Here is a 12,344-nt window from a genome sequence, read left to right on the forward strand (position 1 = left end):
CGAGATGATTTGAGAAATTTTAGGAAGGGATGTGATTTTGTCATTCTTCATGTAAGGCATTCATATTTATGTCATCATCCTAGGCTTTTGTGTAATTTGTGAATCCTTTAGAACAACATTTTCACTAAAATTCTAATTTTTTTTGAAAATGGTAACATTGATTTTAGTGGTCTCTAAGCTAATAGTGGTGTGGATTTGAAGTTCTTCCAGGGAGGGGATTACAGAAATTCATTTTTTGGAACTTGGCCCATGGTCTAAATAGAAAGTGCTTGTGGTTGCAGGTCAATCATCTCAGTCCCAGGACATTACTGCAGGCATTCCTCAGGATAGTGTCCTTGGCCCAACCATCCTCAGCAATTTCATCAATGACCATCTGAAGTTCAGAGATTGAGATGTTTGTTGATGATTGCACAATGTTCAGCTCAATTTGCGACTCTCAGAATATGAAGCTGTCTGCTCGCATGTAGCAAAACCTAGACAACGTTCAGGCTTTAGCTAACAAATACCAGGCAACATTCATGCTACACAAGTGTCAGGCAGCATTCATGCTACACAAGTGTCAGGCAGCATTCATGCCACACAAGTGCCCAGGCATTAACTATCTTTAGCAAGAGAGAATCTATCTCCCCTTAACTTTCAATGGCATTACCATTGCAGAATTTCCCACTATCAGTATCCTGGGGGATAAGATTGACTAAAAATTCTACTGAACTAGCCATATAAATACCATGGTTACAAGAGCAGATCAGAGACTGGGAATTCTGCAGTTTATGATTAACGCATGTCCTGACTCCCCAAAGCATATCTACCATCTACAAGGCATAAGTTTGGGTTGTGACGGAATACGTTCCACTTGCCTGGATCAGTGCAGCTTCCATAGCACACATGAAGTTTAACATCATCCAGCGCAAGGCAGCTCATAGTGCTCCATCCACCGCCTTCAACATTCACCCTCTTCACCACTGCCACACTTTGGCTGCAATGTGTACTATCAACAAGATGCACTGAAACAACTTTCCAAGCTCCTTCAACAGCATCTTCCAAACCCATTAGCTCTACCATCTGCAAGTTCCCCTCTAAAATACTCACAATCCTGGCTTGGATCTCTATCGCTGTTCCTTCAATGCCACTGGGTCAAAAACCTGGAACTGCCTTCTTAACAGCTGTGTGGCTGTACTTATACCAGATGGACCGTAGCAGTTCATGAAACTGGTTTGCCTTCTCAAGGGTAATTAGGGATGGATAACCAATGTCCTTGCCAGTGATACACATCCCCTGATCCCGTATTGAATTTCAAAAAAGTGTTCTAAGCCATGTTTTTCATCTCTCACAGCCCATCCAAGCATCCTGCAGAGGTGGGGCAGGAGGAGGAGGATGACTCCACAGAGAGGTTACTCACTCTGAAGATGCATCATCACAGGGCTCTTGGAAACTGTGAAACAGTTCAAATACACATACCTTAGAGAGATCATTAAGGCAGGGTTTTCACTTGGTGTCTCACACATCACAAGTGAGCAATAGCAGTTGGTGGATTCAGGGACGAGAGTGGAGGGACCCTATTGAAAGATGCAAGATTCTGCAAAATAAATGTGTGAAGCAGTAAGCTCACTGTGGCGCTGTTTATTCTTGGCAAGAGACGGTCTCAAGTGCCATGATGATGATGCAGTTCCTTGCAATGATGTCTATGCCCATGGGAACAGTAACTACCTGCATGAAACATTAAACACAGCAGTTGACTAAGTGTAAGTTGTGCTCAGCAATGACTTGCACTCGCTGAATACCACTTACATGAGACTGATTAAATTCTCACTTTGGTTCTTCAGTGTCTCAGTGATGCGCTAGCAGTTTGAGTTGGTAAGTGTGGGTGGGTCATGGAACTAGAAATAGAGAAGGAGGGAAGGGAAGTGGGATGCTTTTTACCAATGCCACCCTGTCCTGCTGAGACAGTGCCACTCATGCTTCCTCCCTAGCCCAATGGGCGAATCTGCCCCTGAACAGAAGGTACAGAAGTGATAGTCTTTGGCAACTGATGCGCGATTAATTCACTCGGGAGGCTGGATCGTACCCGGGAAATAAAGGTTTTTATTAGTAACAAGAATGGAGCATACTGCATAATAATACAATCCCAGATTAAAGGGTCACCAGGCAGTGCAGTGACCTTTATACTCCTACAGGTAGGCGGAGCCAACCGGAGTGTACCACAGAACAATACCAACAGGTAGAACACCCCAACCCTAACCCCAACAGTGACAACAGTAACATATGTACAAGTACCCATAGTGCTAACCATCTATGGTTCAGTACCCATAGTGCTAACCATCTATCGTTCAGTACCCATAGTGGTAACCATCTATGGTTCACCACAGCAACGTAACCATGAGAATCCAAAACCATGAGGATGCCAGGCAAGAGCATTTCAGCAATCAGAGGAGAGACATGAGCAGTCTGTCTCAAACTCTGCCGAAGCTACAGGAGTTGTGTCACAGAGGGGTAGCAGAAAAACAAAGAGCAGTTGCATAAGGGTATGTATACACATGTGTATTTAAAACCAGGTTGGGATGTCATGATTAGGTTCATTTTATTTTCCTGTAAATTTTGTATGCATCATGTTGCCGTTTTACCTGCTGCCTCTGGTCTTCTCACTTGTGATGAATTGTGGCATAAGAGTTAAGGATGGGCAATGGTCGTCTATGACGCTGAGGTTTTGTTGATTGTTGGGGGATGTGGTAGGGGCCCAAGAGGGTTCAGAAGGTAACTGCTACATAGGTGCACCATTTGGCTCTTACATGATAGAATTGAATGTGCCCTGCAAGTACCCTCTCCAGGTCAAGGCACAGCTCCCCCACCCCCCACCACCCTCCCACCAGCGTATTCAAGACAATTTTCTTCATGCAGCCCCAGTCCTGACTGTTGTGTTATGTTATGCAAGGTTCAGCTCACCATTATCATTCTCAATAGCCAGGCTGGTGTACACAGAAGGGTGTCCCAGATTTGCCCAGGCACTTAAAGCACAACTTCGGCATTCCAATTGCTTGCCTGACAGTGACTTTGATTATATGAATGTAACTAATAGAGTTGACGAGGGAGAAGTGGTGAATGTGGTTTATTTAGACTTCCAGAAAGCTTTTGTCAAGGTCTCCCATAGCAAATTACTATGACAGTTAAAGCACATGGGATTGCAGGTAGTGTCTTGAGATGGATCGAAAGCTGGTTAGCAGATAGGAAGCAAAGAGTTGGCATAAATGGGTCTTTTTCCAATTGGCAAGCAACGACTAGTGGGGCACAACAGGACCTTAACCGTTCACATTATATATTAATGGTTTGGATAAGGGAACAAAATGTATTATCTTCAAATTTGCAGATGATACAAAGCTGGGTGAGAGGGTGAGCTGTGAGGAGGTTGAGGAGATGCTTCAGTATGATTTGGACAGGCTGAGTGAGTGGGCATGTGCATGGCAGATGCACAATAATGTGGATAAATTTGAGGTAATGTAGCAAAAATTGGAAAGCAGATTATTATTTGATTGGATGTAAATTGAGAGAGGTAGATACTCAGCAAGACCTTGGTGTCCTTGTGCATTAGTCACTGAAAATAAGTGCGCAGATACAGCAGGCAGTAAAGAAGACAAATGGTATGTTAGCCTTCATATCGGAAGGATTTGAGTATAGGAATGGAGATGTTTTTAATGCCAGCATCTCCACATCATTACTACAATTGTGCAGGGCATTGGTTTGACCACACCTGGAGTATTGTGCAGTTTGGTGTCCTTATCTAAGGAAGGATGTTCTTGCTATGGAGGGAGTGCAGCGAAAGTTTACCAGGCTGATTCCTGATATGGCGGGTCTGTCATATTAGGAGAGACTAAGTCAGTTAAGATTATATTCATTGGAGTTCAGAAGAGTGAGAGAAGCTTATAAAATTCTAACAGGATTAAGCAGAGTAGATTCAGAAAGAATGTTCCTGATGGTGTGGGAGTCCAAAACAAGGGTTCATAGTTTGAGGATAAGGACTGCGGTGAGGGGAAATTTCTTCATCCAAAGAGTGGTGAATGTGTGGAATTCACTGCTACAGAAAGTAGTTGAGGCCAAAGCATTGTGTGATTTCAAGAAGGAATTAGATATAAAGGGATCAAGGGGAAGGCGGGATCAGGGTATTAAATTTGATGATCAGCCATGACTATAATGAAAAGACGGAGAAGGCTCAAAGGATTGAATGGCCTATTCCTGATTCTATTCTTTATGTATGTTTCTAGGTATAATGATAGCTGGGGATTGTGGGTCAGATGCACATGATTCTAAAATAGTAGAAATGACCTTGTGTATAACACATTCTCAGAACAACTGCCAGCAAAAATCTTTCACTTAGGCAAGGAAGTAGGTGTGAAGTCTGAGTGCTTATCAGGATGTTTCAAAATGTCCTCTTCCCTTGTTTCACTTGGTGAGTTCCCAGAAGCCCAGGAAGCATGCGCACTCAGTGAAATTTGAAAAGCTCTGTCAAACCAGCTACTAATTGCCTTTGAAGTTGACAGCTCGCCTTTCTTGATAAGGTTCCTCACATGCAACTTTCACAGTAACCTCATTGCAGTATTAATGTAAGCCGACTTGTGACACTAATAAATATTTTAAACTTGAGTTGGTGGGTTGCAGTTGACTTCCTGATGCAATGTCACTTTCAGCCAATTTTACTGGCCGCCTGCTCCCAAAGCCATTCACTTTTTTAAGTTAAAATTCCCCCGATTGGAATGAATTGTGAACATCCTACTCTGCAGCTGCTCCATGATGAAGATGACAACGCTACAAGTGACAAAGATACAGCAGCTTGTCACTGGCATGAAAAAGGAGATACTTCTTACAGTGATGGAAATGATCTGCCAGATCTGATCAAATTTTCTCAAGCAGACTGACGTTGAACTTCAGGAACAGAAAGAAAGACTTCTGTGAGAATAAAGTCCCTCTATCACAATCGCCTTGTAATGCAACAGCCTTCACACTTCCCAAAACATGTTTCTGCTTCTCACTATCTCAGGCACGGTGGCACAGTCGCTAGCACTGCTGCCTCACAGTGCCAGGGACCCTGGTTCAATTCCAGCCTTGGTCACTGTCTGTGTGGAGTTTGCACCTTTGCCCCGTGTCTGTGTAGGTTTCCTCCGAGTGCTCTGGTTCTCTCCCACAGTCCAAAGATGTGTAGGTTAGGTTGATTGGCCAAATTGACCCTAGTGTCAGGGGGATTAGAGGGTAAATGCATGGGGTTACAGGAATAGGGCCTGGCTGGGATTGTGGTCGGTACTGACTTGATAGGCTGAATGGCTTCCTTCTGCACTGTAGGGATTCTATGATTCTATGAACCTCAAGGTGATAAGGAATATATTTCACCTGCAGGTTTAGCTGGTGAAAGCTCTGAATGACTAAGTCTAACAAATTAGGACATTTTTATAGACTAGAATTCTGGTCACAGGGATGATTTGTATCCTGAGCCCACTGAAGCCAAAGAAGACAGGACACAATCTTTACTTACCCACTTCATTTGATCGATTGTAGCTACTGAGCCAGGTGCCACCTGTGTAGGTCCCTTTGCTGCCTGTGGCCTGTGTGCATGGTGGGATTGGAGGGATGGGTGGGGGTGTGATGGTGGGCAAGGTAAAGAATACATCCTCACATTTCACACCCACCACACCAATAATCACTTACGCTGCTGAATGCAACATACTCCCACCATTCACCCAGCACACTGGCACTGAGAACTCACGTCAAACATTCAAATACTGCTTGCAACTCATGTCCAGACACGTCCAGCTATTTGGTTATGACAGGCACATCACCGAAGTACAACACCACACAATCACTGACACTCCTCTCCTGCTGACAGGAGGAACAGAGAGATCTTGGGGTCCATATCCACAGATCTCTAAAGGTTGCCAGTCAAGTGGATAGAGCTGTGAAGAAGGCCTATAGTGTGTTAGCTTTTATTAACAGGGGGTTGGAGTTTAAGAGCCGTGGGGTTATGCTGCAACTGTACAGGACCTTGGTGAGACCACATTTGGAATATTGTGTGCAGTTCTGGTCACCTCACTATAGGAAGGATGTGGAAGCGCTGGAAGGAGTGCAGAGGAGATTTACCAGGATGCTGCCTGGTTTGGAGGGTAGGTCATATGAGGAAAGGTTGAGGGAGCTAGGGCTGTTCTCTCTGGAGCGGAGGAGGCTGAGGGGAGACTTAATAGAGGTGTATAAAATGATGAAGGGGATAGATAGAGTGAACGTTCAAAGACTATTTCCTCGGGTGGATGGAGCTATTACAAGGGGGCATAACTATAGGGTTCGTGGTGGGAGATACAGGACGGATATCAGAGGTAGGTTCTTTACGCAGAGAGTGGTTGGGGTGTGGAATGGACTGCCTGCAGTGATAGTGGAGTCAGACACTTTAGGAACATTTAAGCGGTTATTGGATAGGCACATGGAGCACACCAGGATGATAGGGAGTGGGATAGCTTGATCTTGGTTTCAGAGAAAGCTCGGCACAACATCGTGGGCCGAAGGGCCTGTTCTGTGCTGTACTGTTCTATGTTCTATGTTCTAAGTCCGTTCACAACACCAAGCATGATCAGAAGACCCATGTTGGAGACACAGTGCAGGGGAATGATTCTCCAAAGGGATGCGGTTGCCTGTAACATGAAGCCAAATGCAACACAGCCCAGGGGTCTAATGCAGCAAATGTTGTTCAGGATGATAGAAAGTGATAGCCTAATTCCCTATACAACTCCCCCCTCACCCTCATCCTGAAATGTTGCATGAAGTACAAGCTGCAAATGGTGTGACCATTGAACTCGCTTTCCTCACAACCTGCCCTTTTCCCCACACCATCCATACCCCACATTAACTCTATCCCCCCACCAACCCTAACCCACACCAACCCTATCCCACATCAACCCAACCCCCACACCAACACTTACCTCACACCAAACCATTCCCCCACACCACCCCTCCCTGACACCAACCTACCCCCACATCAACCCTATCCCACACTAACACTAACCCTTTCACCAATCCTACCCCTAAACCAACTCTACCCCCACACCAACACTAACCCCAAACCTACCCTCACACCACCCCTTCCTGACACCAACCTACCCCCACACCAACCCTACCCCCTCACCAATCCTACCCCAACTCTAACTCTCCCCATACCAACCCTTCCCCCAGACTAACCCTTCCCCCACACCAACACCTTTCGCACCCACCCTTCCCTCACACCAACCCTTTCGCCCACAACAACCCATCCCCTCCACATCTATGATTTCAGAAAGGAAGTGCTGCTACCTGAACAGTCTCAGGAAAGGCAGGAGGAAGAGAAATAGTTAATCCACAAAGATGATGAGGTTCGCCCTCAGCTGATCTTATACTGCCAACTCAGATACTGGCACTGTGAGGACCATATATGGTAGTCTAGAGTTGTGGTCAGGAAATGATGAATCACTAGGCACAAGCAGGCTGTGACCAGCCTAGGAAGAAAGAATAGTTTGTGTACAGATCCCCAGAGTATGAAGTTGCAGATGAGTTCTACTGCAGGGGTTCAGGTGAAGAAGTCAATCGGATGGTGTTTAGGAGAATGCTGTTGAAAATACACATGGTGTGATGGCAGACTTGTTGGATGGTTTCTTGCCATTGTCCAGGAACACGTGGGAGTCCGTCTTCAACATGACAGGGGACATCGTGCAGAAGTAGAGCCCATCCTTTCAACCTTGGAACTGGTGGTTATCCCCATGAGAGCATTAATGGGCCAACCAATGGCGGAGCATGCGGTGGCCACTTTCTCAGCTTCCCCCACAGCACAAGTGGAATTCTTCCAACATCTCCGTGTTGCAATGGTACTTCAAACAGAAGGCAAGAGATCCACGGTTGCTGTGATTGCAGACCCAGACAGCTGAAAACGTGGGTTTGGAAATTAGTGCTCAAAAGGGGTATGCAATCTTTTGGAGAAGTCCAGGAATCTGCTCCAGAAAATGATGAAGATTGCTGAGGTGCTGTCCTAGGAGATTCACCATGGATCCATAGAGCACATACCTGCTGTCTTTGTTCAGGATGTGGAGATGCTGGCGTTGGAGTGGGGTAAACACAGTCAGAGTTTTAACAACACCAGGTTAAAGTCCAACAGGTTTATTTGGTAGCAAATGCCATTAGCTTTCAGAGCACTGCTCGTTCGTCAGATGGAGTGGATATCTGCTCTCAAACAGGACATACAGAGACACAAAATCAAGTTACAGAATACTGATTAGAATGCGAATCTTTACAGCTGATCAGGTCTTAAAGATACAGACAATGTGAGTGGAGGGAGCATTAGGTACAGCTTAAAGAAATGTGTATTGTCTCCAGACAGGACAGCCAGTGAGATTTTGCAAGTCCAGGAAGCAAGCTGTGGGGGTTACTGATAGTGTGACATAAACCCAAGATCCCTGTTTAGGCCTTCCACCCTAAACACGTTAAAGAAGCCATCCCCTACGGACAAGCCCTCCGTATACACAGGATCTGCTCGGATGAGGAGGATCGCAACAGACACCTCCAGACGCTGAAAGATGCCCTCATAAGAACAGGATATGGCGCTCGACTCATCGATCGACAGTTCCGACGCGCCACAGTGAAAAACCGCACCGACCGCCTCAGAAGACAAACATGGGACACGGTGGACAGAGTACCCTTCGTCGTCCAGTACTTCCCCGGAGCGGAGAAGCTACGGCATCTCCTCCGGAGCCTTCAACATGTCATTGATGAAGACGAACATCTCGCCAAGGCCATCCCCACACCCCCACTTCTTGCCTTCAAACAACCGCACAATCTCAAACAGACCATTGTCCGCAGCAAACTACCCAGCCTTCAGGAGAACAGTGACCACGACACCACACAACCCTGCCACAGCAACCTCTGCAAGACGTGCCGGATCATCGACACGGAAGCCATCATCTCACGTGAGAACACCATCTACCAGGTACACGGTACCTACTCTTGCAACTCGGCCAACGTTGTCTACCTGATACGTTGCAGGAAAGGATGTCCCGAGGCATGGTACATTGGGGAAACCATGCAGACGCTACGACAACGGATGAATGAACACCGCTCGACAATCACCAGGCAAGACTGTTCTCTTCCTGTGGGGGAGCACTTCAGCGGTCACGGGCATTCAGCCTCTGATCTTTGGGTAAGCATTCTCCAAGGTGGCCTTCACGACACACGACAGCGCAGAGTCGCTGAGCAGAAACTGATAGTCAAGTTCCGCACACATGAGGACGGCCTAAACCGGGATCTTGGGTTCATGTCACACTATCGGTAACCCCCACAGCTTGCCTCCTGGATTTGCAGAATCTCACTGGCTGTCCTGTCTGGAGACAATACACATTTCTTTAACCTGTGCCTAATGCTCCCTCCACTCACATTGTCTGTACCTTTAAGACCTGATCAGCTGTAAAGATTCGCATTCTAATCAGTATTCTGTAACTTGATTTTGTGTCTCTGTATGCCCTGTTTGAGAGCAGATAACCACTCCATCTGACGAACGAGCAGCGCTCCGAAAGCTTATGGCATTTGCTACCAAATAAACCTGTTGGACTTGAATCTGGTGTTGTTAAAACTCTTACTGTGTTCAGGATGACAGCATTCATCCTTCCATCATCACATCGAAATAACCTTGATGATGCCTCACTGTCAGTGAATCCAGACTGCTGTTACCATGCAATGAAGATGCAGTTAGAAGCCGAGTCCTCAAGGCCCAGAAGGGAATCCTGCAAGACCACCTGCACTCTCCCCCAGTGGAATCAGCAGATTTATTCCAGCCCTTGTGGAAGGTACCTCATATGTGCACTATGTAGTCCAGGTAAGTCTATCCACAGGACAGGCACAAAGGGATTGCACTGGGTAACTAGTTCATTGTTGTTTGGATATGTTTTTGTGAAAGTGTTTTGTCAGAGTTCTTGTTTCTAATTATTGGGCAAGAGGACAATGTGGTGGGGAATGTGAAATGGATGCGAGAGTAGTGACTGGTAGATCCACCTTGGGAAAGGGAGCTTCTTTAATGTGGAAACAGAGTCCAAATCAGCTGCTTGGCATTTCATCCAATTACGCGGAATCCAGGGATTCTACCTCCCTCTCTCCTCCTGTTCCTCCTCCCACCATCCCTCACTCCTGCCCGCTCTGCCTTCTTTGTTCCATTATCTGGTCATGTTGAAGACCAGAAGACATTGAGAGATCTTCCCCCATATCTGCATCAGGTGGTTATCTCTCCTCCTTGGTGTATTGCGGCACTGGCACAAACCTCCAGAAACCCAGTAAAGAAATTCCACTAACTACTGAAGGAGAAGTCACTGAGAATCACCTCACTGTTAACTTGTGGACCGGCTCTATAACTCACAGGTTCAGCTCCCCTCTTGCAGCCGCACACCTAATCTTTGGTGATTGTGCATGGACTCATGGACTGAATTTTGGTTAATGAAGGTTTCAATCCTGGCTTTGGTGATGCACTATCAATTATGACGCGAAGACTTCTGAGAGTGAGGGAAAACTAATAGGCTTTTATTCACAGAGAACAGGTGCACACCCTTGTAGCTGACCTGGTCTGAACTGAGGCAAGGAGGAGGGACCATCACCTTTATACCCCACTCTGGGTGGAAAGGGAGGGGTCTCAGGTGGAAAGGGAGGAGCCTCGGGCCAGGTGCAGCATGGGTGTGTCCAGGCACATACTTGTAGTAACAGTGGTTCACCACATTCACCCCTCCTTTAAAAAAGAGTCCGGCGGGGTGGGTGGAACCATATGTACAGGAGTATATATACATAGAAAAGTCACAAGCTGAGATGAGGCATCGTTCCTTCACAGGTTCAGCCTGTCGGGCGGCTTGACTAGTCGTTGAGACCGCCGCAGTACCGCTTGGGGGATTGCTGCCGGTGGCAGGGTGGAGCCGCTCGAATCCGCCCGAATCCGCCGTCGTCCCTTCTGGTCGGGTCCTGCGTGGTGACTCCGGGGGCTCAGGCGAGCTGCGTACAATAGACAAAGATGTAAGCGGACCTGGTGCTACCTGAACAGGGGGGTTTAGGGGTGTGGGGTGGGGGGTCATAGTGGGCCCCGGGGCACCCGGAGGCGCCAGGTCCTGGATAGAGACCATGTCCTCCTGCCCATCGGGGTATGCCACATAGGCATATTGGGGGTTGGCGTGGAGGAGCTGGACCTTTTCAACTAGGGGATCCGACTTATGGGGTCGTACATGCCTCCGGAGCAGAACTGGGCCTGGGTACGCCAGCCATGATGGTAGTGTGATTCCCGAGGAGGACTTCCTCGGGAAAGCAAACATCCGCTCGTGGGGGGTGGCGTTGGTGGCTGTACACAGGAGGGACCGGATTGAGTGTAGTGCATCGGGGAGTACTTCTTGCCAGCGGGAGACTGGAAGGCCTTTGGACCGTAGTGCTAGTAGAACGGCCTTCCAGACTGTCGCGTTCTCCCTCTCCACCTGTCCGTTACCCCTGGGGTTGTAGCTGGTCGTCCTACTTGAGGCTATGCCCTTGGAGAGCAGGTACTGACGCAGCTCATCGCTCATGAATGAGGATCCCCAGTCACTGTGGATATAGTTGAGGTATCCGAACAGGGTGAAAAGGCCGTGCAGGGCCTTGACGACCGTGGTCGAGGTCATGTCCGAGCAGGGAATGGCAAAGGGGAATCGGGAGTACTCATCTATCACGTTGAGGAAATAGATGTTGCGGTCAGAAGAAGGAAGGGGCCCTTGGAAATCGACGCTGAGGTGTTCAAAGGGGCGGGTGGCTTTTATGAGGTGTGCCCAGTCCGGCCGATAGAAGTGCGGCTTACATTCTGCGCAGACCGGACAGTGTCTGGTTGTAGACTGGACACCCTCAACAGAATAGGGCAGATTACGGGCTTTAATAAAATGGTAGAGCCTGGTGACCCCCGGGTGACAGAGGTCATTGTGGAGAGTCTGTAGTTGGTTCACCTGCGCGCTAGCACATGTTCCGCGAGACAGGGCGTCTGGAGGCTCATTGAGCTTCCTGGGTCAGTATAAGATATCGTAATTATAGGTGGAGAGGCCAATCCTCCACCTCAGTACCTTATCATTCTTAATCTTGCTCCTCTGCACGTTGTTGAACATGAAAGCCACTGAACGTTGGTCCGTGAGCAAGGTGAACCATCGGCCAGCTAGGTAGTGGCGCCAGTGTCGCACTGCTTTGACGATGGCCTGAGCCTCCTTCTTGACTGAGGAGTGTCGGATTTCCGAGCCCTGAAGGGTTCGTGAAAAGAAGGCTACGGATCTGCCTGCCTGGTTGAGGGTGGCAGCCAGGGCAAAGTCAGACGCATCACT

This window comes from Mustelus asterias, chromosome 20, assembly GCF_964213995.1.
Source record: "Mustelus asterias chromosome 20, sMusAst1.hap1.1, whole genome shotgun sequence".
NCBI lineage: Eukaryota > Metazoa > Chordata > Chondrichthyes > Carcharhiniformes > Triakidae > Mustelus > Mustelus asterias.